A 10,963-nucleotide genomic window follows, 5' to 3' on the forward strand; every position below is an offset into this window, starting at 1 on the left:
CAATTCAAATTTGTATTTAATAGTATTCTATAAGTTACAGTTTGACTGTCTTTAAAACATATGTACTAAAAAAATATGGTATCATAGCATAATCGTTTATCTCCCCATGAAATAACAGAAAGCAATAGTTTCAAAATTAATTTATTGTTAATCATACTATTTATTTTAAAAATAATTAAAATTAGAGACAATTTATAGAGAAAAACATATTTATATTAAATTTGACACACTTTTATTTTCAGGAATTTTATGAAAAAATTAGTTAGACATAGAGTATAAGATATTTGTTTTGTGATAACTCAAATTAAAATAATTTATTGAAATTTTTTTAATAAATTAATTTATTTTAATTATTTAACGAACATACAAATTTATTAACTTTGCTGTGAATAATTTTCCTATTACTATAAAATGGTTTCATACATTTCAAAGTAAAAACTGAAACCAAATTAGTTTATGATAGACTAATTTCAAAATATGAAAAAAATTCTAATGTATAAAAACTCAACTTATATTCAATAATCATATAAATTGTATTAAAGACAACTCAATTTGTATTTAAGAATAATTAATAAGTTATAGTCTGATTGTCTTTAAAACATATGTACTGAAAAAAAATATAAAGGTATCATAACACAAAACAACAATTTCAAAAAATAATTTATTGTTAACTATACTATTTATATAAAAATGATTAGAAATAGAGACAACATATAGAAAATAAAAAAAAATATAAAGGTATCATAACAGAAAACAACAATTTCAAAAAATAATTTATTGTTAACTATACTATTTATATAAAAATGATTAGAAATAGAGACAATATATAGAAAATAAAAAAAATATATTAAATTTCACACACTTTTCTTTTCATGATTTTTTTATAAAAATTAGTTAAACTTATATTATCAGATATTTTTTTTGTGATAACGTTTTAATAAATTATTTTAAAATTGACTCATCATATATAAAACTATTTTTTGTTAACTATTACTTTTAGATGATGACAATAAAATTAATATATAGGACAACATAAATTATCTATCAAAATAATTAAGCAATATCTTAATTTTTCTTTCTAGACTACTTATCAGTTTTTTTTACAAAAAAACTATTTAACGAAAATATCATATATAGTTGACTTTGCGATAAGTAACGATCTTATTACTATAGTAACATACTGTTTAAATAATTTCAACAATATATTGTAATCAATAATATTTAGTAATATGTACTTTAATTTTCCTCTTTATCGTGACCCTTCTATGAAACACTATATAACATATATATATTATAAATTATAGTTGACCCGTAGTATTATGAATATTATTTTTAAGAAAAATATGAACAATTACATCTGTACATTTCATATATAATTTAATAGAAATTTCATTATATATTTTTAGTTAATAATGCATACATAAACCACACATCGCGTGCTACTTTCTAGTGGTTTATATTACTGAATAAGTTGATTACTATTACAAATAGTAAAAACCATTTATCAATTCATTTCTACTGGTCACGTTATCTACTCCAAAATATGGTCCAACGAAGTACATACATTACCACCGTCCAAAACTTTACATTTTTCTCAAAAATGCATCCTGCTTCTTCACTTCTATTAATTTAGATGTCAATTAATTCTATCTACTTCTAATTCCTAATTCTGTGTGTATTTAATTGAACAATATGACATGGCTCAGCAGCAATTAAACTAGATAAGCGATTACAAGTTAAAAATCCAACATGTTGTTGTGTGTCGAAATTTTAATCATATTGTCGCTGCTCTCCCCCAAATAGTTCCTGTCAGCTTACTCTGAATTTGTTTTTACAAATAAAATGAGTGACAAATAGAAAAAACCTGATAACTTAGACTACAAGAATTTCATTTGCAGGTTATTATTTATACTAGTTTGATTGAAGTCCGATCGTATGCAATAGATATACAAAATCCAGACGAGATACATGCTATCGTCCAAGCTTAAACAATTGCATTTTCGTTCAAAGGTTAGTATTATAATGATTGCATGATCCGATGATACCAACCTGCAAAGTATCATAATCCTTCTTCCTCGTGCAATTTAAGCTCTTCTTTGGTCTCAGTTTGGGTTTGTTACTCATTTATGCAGCTCATCCATGGCACGTAGAATCCCTTTACAAACTCTGAATTCGTTGCAAAATAGATCTTTTTACCTTTACTGTTTCAGAACCAGCAAATCTGCTCTATAATGTGTAGAAGACAAAAATCAATGGCGCAAGGATGATCTCTATCTCGCGGAATTATTTTACTGTAAGTCTTCTCCTTCGTTATCTTTTCTTCTATCCTCCATGGATTAGGGGTTTTCGGAATTTAGGGGCAACTGGGCTGCGAATTGCTTCTCAGCTTTTCCTCCTTGATGTAGCTCTACTTGCCGTGTCTTCTCCAGTCCTTTAATTATTTCTGAGACTTTTCTATTAACTGGTTTTACCCTACTGATGTATCTCTCTCTGGGCATCGATTACCCAGCTTTGTTATACATTTTTCAATGGATTAGGGGTTCACAGAATTTTATGGGGCTGCGATTTGCTTCTCTTCTCTTCTCAGGAGTTGATATAGCATACTCTCAAGTCTCAAAACTGGTTACAGCTAATAATGGGATTTAGAACCTGCAATTTATTTGATTTGTCAAGTAAGATAAGACCACCCTCTGCACTACAAGTAACTAAAACATTTTTATTTGCAGGTTGATGCAAGTAAACGTAGAACTCCGCTTATGTAGCTCCTCTACTCAGCAAACTCTTAAGCAATTACTTCTGGGTTTATGTTGCTACACCTGCAATTTTCGGAGGCAATTATTCCTTAATTGCCGTGGGCTCCAGATTTCTATAAGCAGCTACGGTAAGGTAATCTTGAAATAGCTTTTCACTACGAAGCATAAAATTCCACTAAAGAATATAATTTCACTACGAATTATGCAAGTCTTCTCCTTTGTCTTGTTTTTGTTGCACAAAGATGCATCCTTTCTTTACTATACCTGATAATGACGAGTCATGAGCATTCATATGTTCTTCTGGGCATATTAAGATGGAAAAGAGTAATGCCAATGTCACTAAGGGCCAGAAACAAAGAGTATCCGTTTGTTTCTTAAAAGAGTTTGATGTCGCATTTGATTCTTTTATTGAATATTTTGGCATGTCAGTATTTGTGTTTGAGCAAAACAAAAAGGAGAAATTTGATCTCTTATTTTCTATGTCTAAATATACGATAATTAAAAACATTTGCATTAGAAACAAACTCTAATGCAAATGCCTTGTTTTGTATTGTTGCTTATCTTGTTTAAGGCTTCGTCTCTCTCCTATAATATGTTTCTTCTTCTCATTCAGATCATGTGGTTGAAATATATTGATGAAGCCTCATTTTAAACAATATCGACTTCGACTCAGGTACTCAACTATGTCTATATATCTAAAATTGATGGAAGTAAGCTTGAATTTCGTGAGTATTAGTTTTCTTCACTTGTAGTGAGTTTACTTGTTTTATAGATGCATCTATCGCACTAGTGTTTTTTTATTGAAATGATAAAGTCCGCTTAAGAGAGTTTTCTTCGTCCAATGTTATTATGTTTATGATTCTCACACACTATCACCTGGTTCTGCATTATCGAATGATTTAGTTAGGCTGATGCTTTATATTGTAAGCATTCTACACGAAATTCTCTACTTCTTTTTACTGACTAATTAATCACAATTACAAATAAAAAAACAATTATTTATTCAATTCTACTGGTCACGTTTCTACTCAAAAAAAAAGGTGAAATGATTTTAGAATGCTTGCTTTGCTTATTCTCTTCTCTTATCTTAGATGTCAATTATACTTCTAATTCAGAATTCTGTGTGTATTTAATTGCGAGTGCAGTATGACATGGCTCTGCAATTGAGCCACAACTAGTAAGCGATTACAAGTTAGATCAAACATGTATTACCTTTAGTCTAAAGAAGAAAAGTGTGACATTTTTTTACCGTTACTTAGCATTTTTTTACATATCAAAGTGTGACATGTATTACCCTTAGTCTAAAGAATTTTAGGGCACTGCGATTTGCTAGTCTGCTTCCATGAGTTGATGTAGCTCTACTGGGCGTCTCTTCTCAACTCAGCATACTCTCAAAACTGGTTCCAACTAATAATGAGATTTTTGTTTCTGCTGGTTTAGAACATGCAATTTATTTGATATGTCAGTAAGATAAGACCACCATGTGTGTCTCTGCACTTGAAGCATTTTCATTTGCTTGTTGAGACAAATATCTGTTTTCTTTCAAGTTATTCAGAAAACTGTAAACGCTCGGTCGCCAGAAAATATCCACTATCACCTTTGTTTTAAATCCAGGTCTTTTTTTCAATTAAGACGTTAATTAAGAACTGAGGCTGCAGTAGATCAGATTGAATCAAGTAAGTAGCGGATTTTCCTTCGAAGATAGTTTTACTAACTCCATCCATGACTTAGTTGTATATACACTTGTGTCTTCTCTGTTTGTTTTTTACCAGAAACTGTGAATAAGGGCCAGAAACAGAGACCATGTTTTCATGTCTTTGTAAAAGAGTTTGATGTCGCTTTTGATTCTTTTATTGAACATTTTGGCATGTCATTATTTTTGTTTGAGCAGAATAAAAAAAGAGAAATTTAATGGTGCTGCGAGGGTTAGTCACAAAGGTAACGTCTGTAGAGAAACTATACTTCAAGTTTGCATTAGATTCGGCTTAGGTTGCATTAGATCCGGTTTTGTGGCTGCCTCTTATGCAGCTTCTACAGTGCACATCTTCTACCATCTTAAATGGTTACAAAACTAATAATTTTTTACATTGATTCCCACTCGTTAGGTAAATGCTTGCTGCTTCTTCACTTCTCTAATCCTATCTACTTCTAATTCCAAATTCTGTGTGTATTTAATTGCGGGAACAGTATGAAATTTAAATAAAACTTAAATCATAGTCTCGCTGCTCTCCCCTAATTACTTCTTATAAGCTTACTCTGGATTTTGTTTACATCTAAAATGAGTGACTCTGTTAACTACTGCATTTTCTTTTGCAGGTTGTTATAAGCTTACACTGAATACTAGTTTGAGTGAAGTCATATCGTATGCACTAGAGATACAAAACCCAGACGAGATAGTAGCTATCACATGCTATCTTCCAAGCTTAAACAAGGAATTTTCGTTCAAAGGTTAGTATTGCAACGATTGCATGATGTGATGATACCTAGCTACAAGGTGTGCGTCCCTGTTTTTGTTTTCAAAAACCAACTATTTAAATTAACAGAGTATGAAACTTCATATGTCCGGATACACGTCTGGAAGGATCCTCACCTAGACTGGAGAACTTAAGTACGCATTTTATAACCCTTCTCCCTCGTGCACGTTCAAACTCTTCTTAGGTCTCAGTTTGGGTTTGTTACAAGTGAAGACAGAGAAAAATGCAGGGTAAACCATGGATTAGTTGGGATTTTCTCACTTTTACTCATTTATGCACCTCTTTCATGACACCTAGAATCCCTTCGCAAACTCTGAATTCGTTGCAAAATATAATCTGATTTTTTTTTTACCTTAACTGTTTCAGAACCAGCAAATTTTGGATGCAATTCTCTTCTCCTTAGGTAAAGGATATTGCTTCTTCTCTTATTTTCTATGTCCAAATACACGCTAATTAACAACATTTGCATGTTATCAACTGTTTTCTATTGTAGCTTATCTTGTTTACGGCTTGTCTTCTCATTCAGATCACGTGGTTGAAATATAATGATGCATGCCGCCATTTTAAACAATAATTACATCAACTCAGGTACTCAGCAATTGAGCCAAAGGTTGAATTTCGTGAGTATTAGTTGTCTAGACTTATTGTGAGTTTAATTGTTTAACAGATGCATCTCTCGCAATGTTATTATGTTTATGATTCCCACACTCTAGCGTCTTCCACTGTTTATGTAATAAATACTATGACCTGGTTCTGCATTCTCCTAATATTTAGTTAGGCTGATGCTTTATATCGTAATCCTTTTACACCAAATTCTCCACTTCATTTTACTGAATAAGTTAGGACATTTACAAATAATAGAAATCAATTATTAATTCAATTCCACTAGTCACGTATTCTAGTCAAAAAAATGGTTTAATGCTTGCTCTGCTTCTTCTCTTCTCTTATTTAGATGTCGATATATTCAATCTACGTCTAACACTGAATTCTGTGTGTATTTAATTGCGAGAACAATATCACATGCCTCTGCAATTGAGCCACAACTAGTAAGCAATTAGAAGTTAGAATCAAACAGGAAATCTGATTACTTAGATTTTGTGAAGATATGTTAGTGTCTATGATAATTTGTGCCTATGATAAGAATTGACGAGTTTAACAACGAATTGCTTTGTTTCTTTATAGCTTTACGGAAACTAGATTTCTATTTTATATGAAATATATACATTGAAAGCACACAAGTTATTATAGAACATAAGGTATGTTACTTCCTGAAACCATAAACACTTTAGGGGATTTTCAAATGGCAATGTTTACTACTTATGTGCTTATCTTCCACTTTCCTTCGTTTATGCAGCTCTTCTAGGCACGTATTCTGCTCCACTTCAGGAGGAAAACTAGAGGAGAAGGAACCAGGGCAACCTTTGAGGCCGTTCGATTTTTTAATTTGCTTTAGGATATACATAATCTTTTTGCGCCCGTTTGTTCGGCTGCTATGTCGTGCCAATGCCCTTTATTTGTTGTTGCGCCTCTTCCTTTTTGTTGAACATTGCACCCGTTCAGTCAGGAAAGGATCAACAAGAGATTGGGAAAGCATCAACCAAAAGTTGAGAAGAATATCGACCAAAGGTCAGGAAAACATTGCCTAGAAGTTCGGAGAAAATAATACCAATGATCGGGAATGACAATCGAGTGTGGGAAGGACCATGGTCGAGATATTGTCCCGAGCAAAATGAAACTAGGACAAGAAAATACTTCATCTATTCAGAGACTGTCCAAGATCAACGAAAATTTACCAAAGCGGACAAGGTTAAGTCTCAAGTGGACCAAGGTCAGGAATATATACGTCCACCCAATTTGAGGATGAATTTATTTTAAAGGGGTAGACTTGTAACGTTGGCATTCTGCGATCCTAAAAGGGTGCAATTTGCCTTAATGAAACGATAGCTAGAAGAGCTTAAGTAGCTACACAACTAGCTCAATCATCTAGAATACGAGTTAAGCGAGCAAGAAATCATGACAAGCTCGATGAACTAGCAAACTCAGCTGATATTTGAGATTTATTGTGCTATACACACAAACATTTGAGATCTCCACATGCCATAATCAACAAACAACAACAAAACAGACAAAACACAAATGAAACAAAGCACTAGCCACCTGCTCAGGATGGTGTCGACCCATTAAGTATGGTTGCCATGTGCGTATAGCAATGACAATGGCTAACATCTCTCTTGCATCAGTGGAACACGTACATTTTGTCACGCCCAAGGTGCGGCTCATAAACGCAATTAGTCTGCCATGTCTCGAAAGGACTGCACTAATGCCCTCACCTGAAGCATCTGTTTGGATGAAAAAACTGTTCAGTAATGTCCGGCAAAGAAAGAGTAGGTGTAGTAGTCATAGCCGACTTGAGAGCTGTGAAGGCCTTCTCGACTGCATTCGACCACTCAAAATTGCTACAGACCCCGACCCCGGCCATCCGATGGCCGGTGAGGTTCTCTCATCCTTTACTCGCTACTAAGTCATATTATACGGTCCATTCTTTAAACAAGGTTCATTCACGCATTATGTGATTCAATATCTAGAGTCTATATGATATAACTTAGAGTAAAGCAAACATTCGAACGTTGTATTAAATAATCAAAGGATTATATACAACTTATGAGTTTGCATAATAAGCTATTACAAGCTGTATAATCGATCCTAGCTACCCATATCACCACCACTCATCTTCCCGGCCATGAGTCTCGCGCCTAAGCACTTCCTTTCCCGCGATCATTCTCCTTTCCTGAAATCCAAGTAACCATCAATAACCTTCCCCTTAGCCGTACAATGTCATGCAATGCACGCTAAGTTCTAACATTCGTCCAGTACAGCGGTCAGCCGGTAGAGAGTTATCCCGCTCATTAGTTCGGACGGTCTACCGAGGAATCTGTACAGATCCTCGTCCAACCGCCGATCCACGTTTACTTTTCTCCGTCCGTACCGTTCGTACTCGGACACTCCGAATGGTACGCTGGTCGGTAGGGAGGTAGCATGTCGAGAACTGTCCGCATCTGGCCGAGAACTGTCCGCAGCTGGCCGAGAGTTTTCCGAAGCTGACCGATCTTTGTCCCATGCTTGGCTTGTTTCCCTCCTTGTCCAAGCTAATGCGTAGCTCTTTTCCCTACTTGTCCAAGATCTCCCTACCATCTCGGAACAAGCGACGACCTACGATCCTATTCAGGATCGCGGGTGTTACACTTGCCTTTCTTGAGCATGTTCTATAAGGCCCGCGATCCCGAATAGGATCATAGGCCATGACTTTGTCCAAGGATGGCAGGGAAGTCTCAGACGAGTCTAGTAGGAGCTACTCACCAGGTCGGATAGTGGGGGAGAATGTGCCAAGTATGGGAATAAAGATTGGCCATCTTGGAGATGTCGACCAGCTCTTAGCCAGCTATGGACAGCTTGAACAGCTATGGACAGCTCGACCTACTGCCGACCAGCTGTTAGCTAGCTAGTGTCAGCTCGACCAGCTAACGTCAGTTGGACCAGCTGCTAGTCAGCTACCCCTAGCTTGACCAGCTGCCAAGGAGCTCGACCCAGCTCAGCCAGCTGTTCGGTGGTGGACGGGGTGCAAGCAAGCTGGGAAGCTCGTGAATGGCCAAGAGGAAGGGATGCGGTGACCAAACAGGTACGGCTGAATGTGCACGATCGAACAATCAAACATGTCCATGGTACGGTGAACAAACGAACGTGACAGAGTTCAGACTCAGACGGCGTACGGACGGCTCGAACCAGGTTCGGAAAAGGATGGTAGGATGGAGAAGGCTATCCCACGAGTAACTTGACTCGGAAAGCTTTGATTTGGATGGAAAGACGGAAAACAGCTCGGTAAGTAGTTCGACCTGAACAGCTCTCAAGGAATGGAATGTGGAACGAGGTAGCGACACAAAAGTTATGAAAGGACACGTGATATGGCCAGCTAAAACGACTTGAACCCGGTTCAAATCTGTTTAAGGGTTTTCGTTTCGAGGTTGTGACGAAGAGATAAAGAAATAACTTTTGATTTCAATGTAGGCTAGCTTTTAGAATGAGGGTATAGGCCCTTAAATAGAAAAGTATTCACAAGGGAACACTCAACCCTAGGAAACATGGCCATAAAGTAAAAGAGGAAACAAACAAAAGCAAACCCCAATCCAACGGTCTAAAATATGTTCAAACAAAAGGAAGGAAGAAAGATAAGATTTCCACTTCATTTGGCGGGCAATGGATTAGAGGTTATAGCCTCGTTAAAACCTTCTCAGTAAACCCTGTGAGACAAACTCGAGTAAGGAAAAAGAGTACTACTCCCTCAAACGTCTTGGTGTCTTCACCCTTGGGTAATTGTAAAGACTGTCCGGACAACCTTGGACAGGTGGGATAGATCATCCGGTCGCGAGTCTAGATGGGTCGTGAACTTGGAGTAATCATTCGCTGAATAAGTTGCACTTGGTCCGGAGGTTATTACTTGCACTCTTGCTCCTTGTGGTGGCTCCTAGAATGATCCGTGGTACTGGAACTGCGTCCTTCGTGCTGCGTCCTGAGCTAGTTCCATCGCCAGTCGTATGTTGGTCAAAATGTGTGTCCGTGTCCGTGTCCAGTGATAATGGCCATGTCGCATCATTCTTGAAAGACACTGACCCAGACGTCTCGGCATCCGCGATCACGGTTTCGTTCGGCTCTACTCTTGGTCGAAGATCCATCAATATAACCCGTTTACTTAGCTTTGGCCCGTGGCCTTGCTTGGTAAACCTTTATACGCAGAGGATTGTAATTTTACTCTTAACCCATCCCTTTGTAACTTAGCCATACAACCAACCAACCCCACAGTCTTTGCACATTATAGATGGGAACTTATAGTCCCTTCGGTGCAAGGAGCTCGACTGAACTCGGCCAGCTGGACAGTGGTGGACAGTGTGTGGGTCAGCTGGACAGCTCGTGGACAGTCATGGGACGCGGTGACGAACGGTCATGGCCGAACAGACACGGTTGGACAAGCACAGCCGAACAGACACGGACGGACGGTCACGGCCGGACAGGCACAGAAGAACGTGCACGATCAAAGGGTCTTGTCGGACAGGTGCCTTTTGGGGCCTAGACTTCGGCCAGAACCCTATAAATAGAGGGCGTGGCCTTCATTTCCAGACACCATCATCCTTCCATCGCCCATCTAAGCCTAAGAAGAAAAGGGGGTGCGGCTCGGCAAATTTACTCATCCAAACTGATGCGCATGCTACCTCTCTATCAAAGGTACGATGAGACGAGCGACGGTTTGGCTAGCGGGGCCGATCCGATAGTAGGATAAGCGGCGGTTCGTCATAGAGTCGGATCGATCCGATAGTAGGAAGATCGACGGTTCGATCATAGAGTCGGACCGATCAAAAGGTCATCGACGATCCGTGTCAATGGATAGATCGATCGAGGGTTGACCGGTGATTCAATCGCTAGTCAGATCGGGTGATCAACAGATCGACGATATGAGCCATAGGTTGGATTGATCGGTCGGGTGGTCGACAAGTCTGTCAGAAGTATCGGCCTGGTCGGAGGTCGATCGACGATTCGATTATGGGATCAGAGCAGGCGCTGATACCAAGATTGACAAGTGGATGGTGTACCGGTTAGCTGGGGAGCTCATCACCAAAAGGTCACGCCGAACGGGTATGGCCAAGCGTACACAAGCGAACAGGAGCGATTGAACGGATTCGTCTGAAC

General features: G+C 37.6%; 1 long non-coding RNA gene across 6 annotated transcripts in view; it reads left to right on the top strand.

Moving 5' to 3' along the window:
* The window catches only part of LOC104773868 (uncharacterized), an 8,775-nt gene extending 1,583 nt beyond the window's left edge, over positions 1 to 7,192 (top strand). Inside the window, exons 5-13 of one of the 6 annotated variants that reach the window (XR_015579503.1) lie at positions 1,899 to 2,010; positions 2,211 to 2,293; positions 2,727 to 2,881; positions 3,367 to 3,426; positions 4,645 to 4,691; positions 5,070 to 5,201; positions 5,297 to 5,457; positions 5,594 to 5,630; positions 5,754 to 6,040. This is a non-coding gene — a long non-coding RNA (uncharacterized LOC104773868). Of the gene's footprint in view, positions 1 to 1,898; positions 2,011 to 2,210; positions 2,294 to 2,509; positions 2,887 to 3,366; positions 3,427 to 4,644; positions 4,692 to 5,069; positions 5,202 to 5,296; positions 5,458 to 5,593; positions 5,631 to 5,753; positions 6,041 to 6,581 lie in introns of those variants that run through there. The other 5 variants (XR_015579507.1, XR_015579502.1, XR_015579505.1 and 2 more) reach the window with 5 other exon arrangements.
* The last annotated feature ends 3,771 nt before the right edge of the window (positions 7,193 to 10,963 follow it).

The sequence above is a fragment of the Camelina sativa genome, chromosome 14, assembly GCF_030686135.1.
Source record: "Camelina sativa cultivar CO46 ecotype springtype chromosome 14, ASM3068613v1".
Classification (NCBI taxonomy): domain Eukaryota; kingdom Viridiplantae; phylum Streptophyta; class Magnoliopsida; order Brassicales; family Brassicaceae; genus Camelina; species Camelina sativa.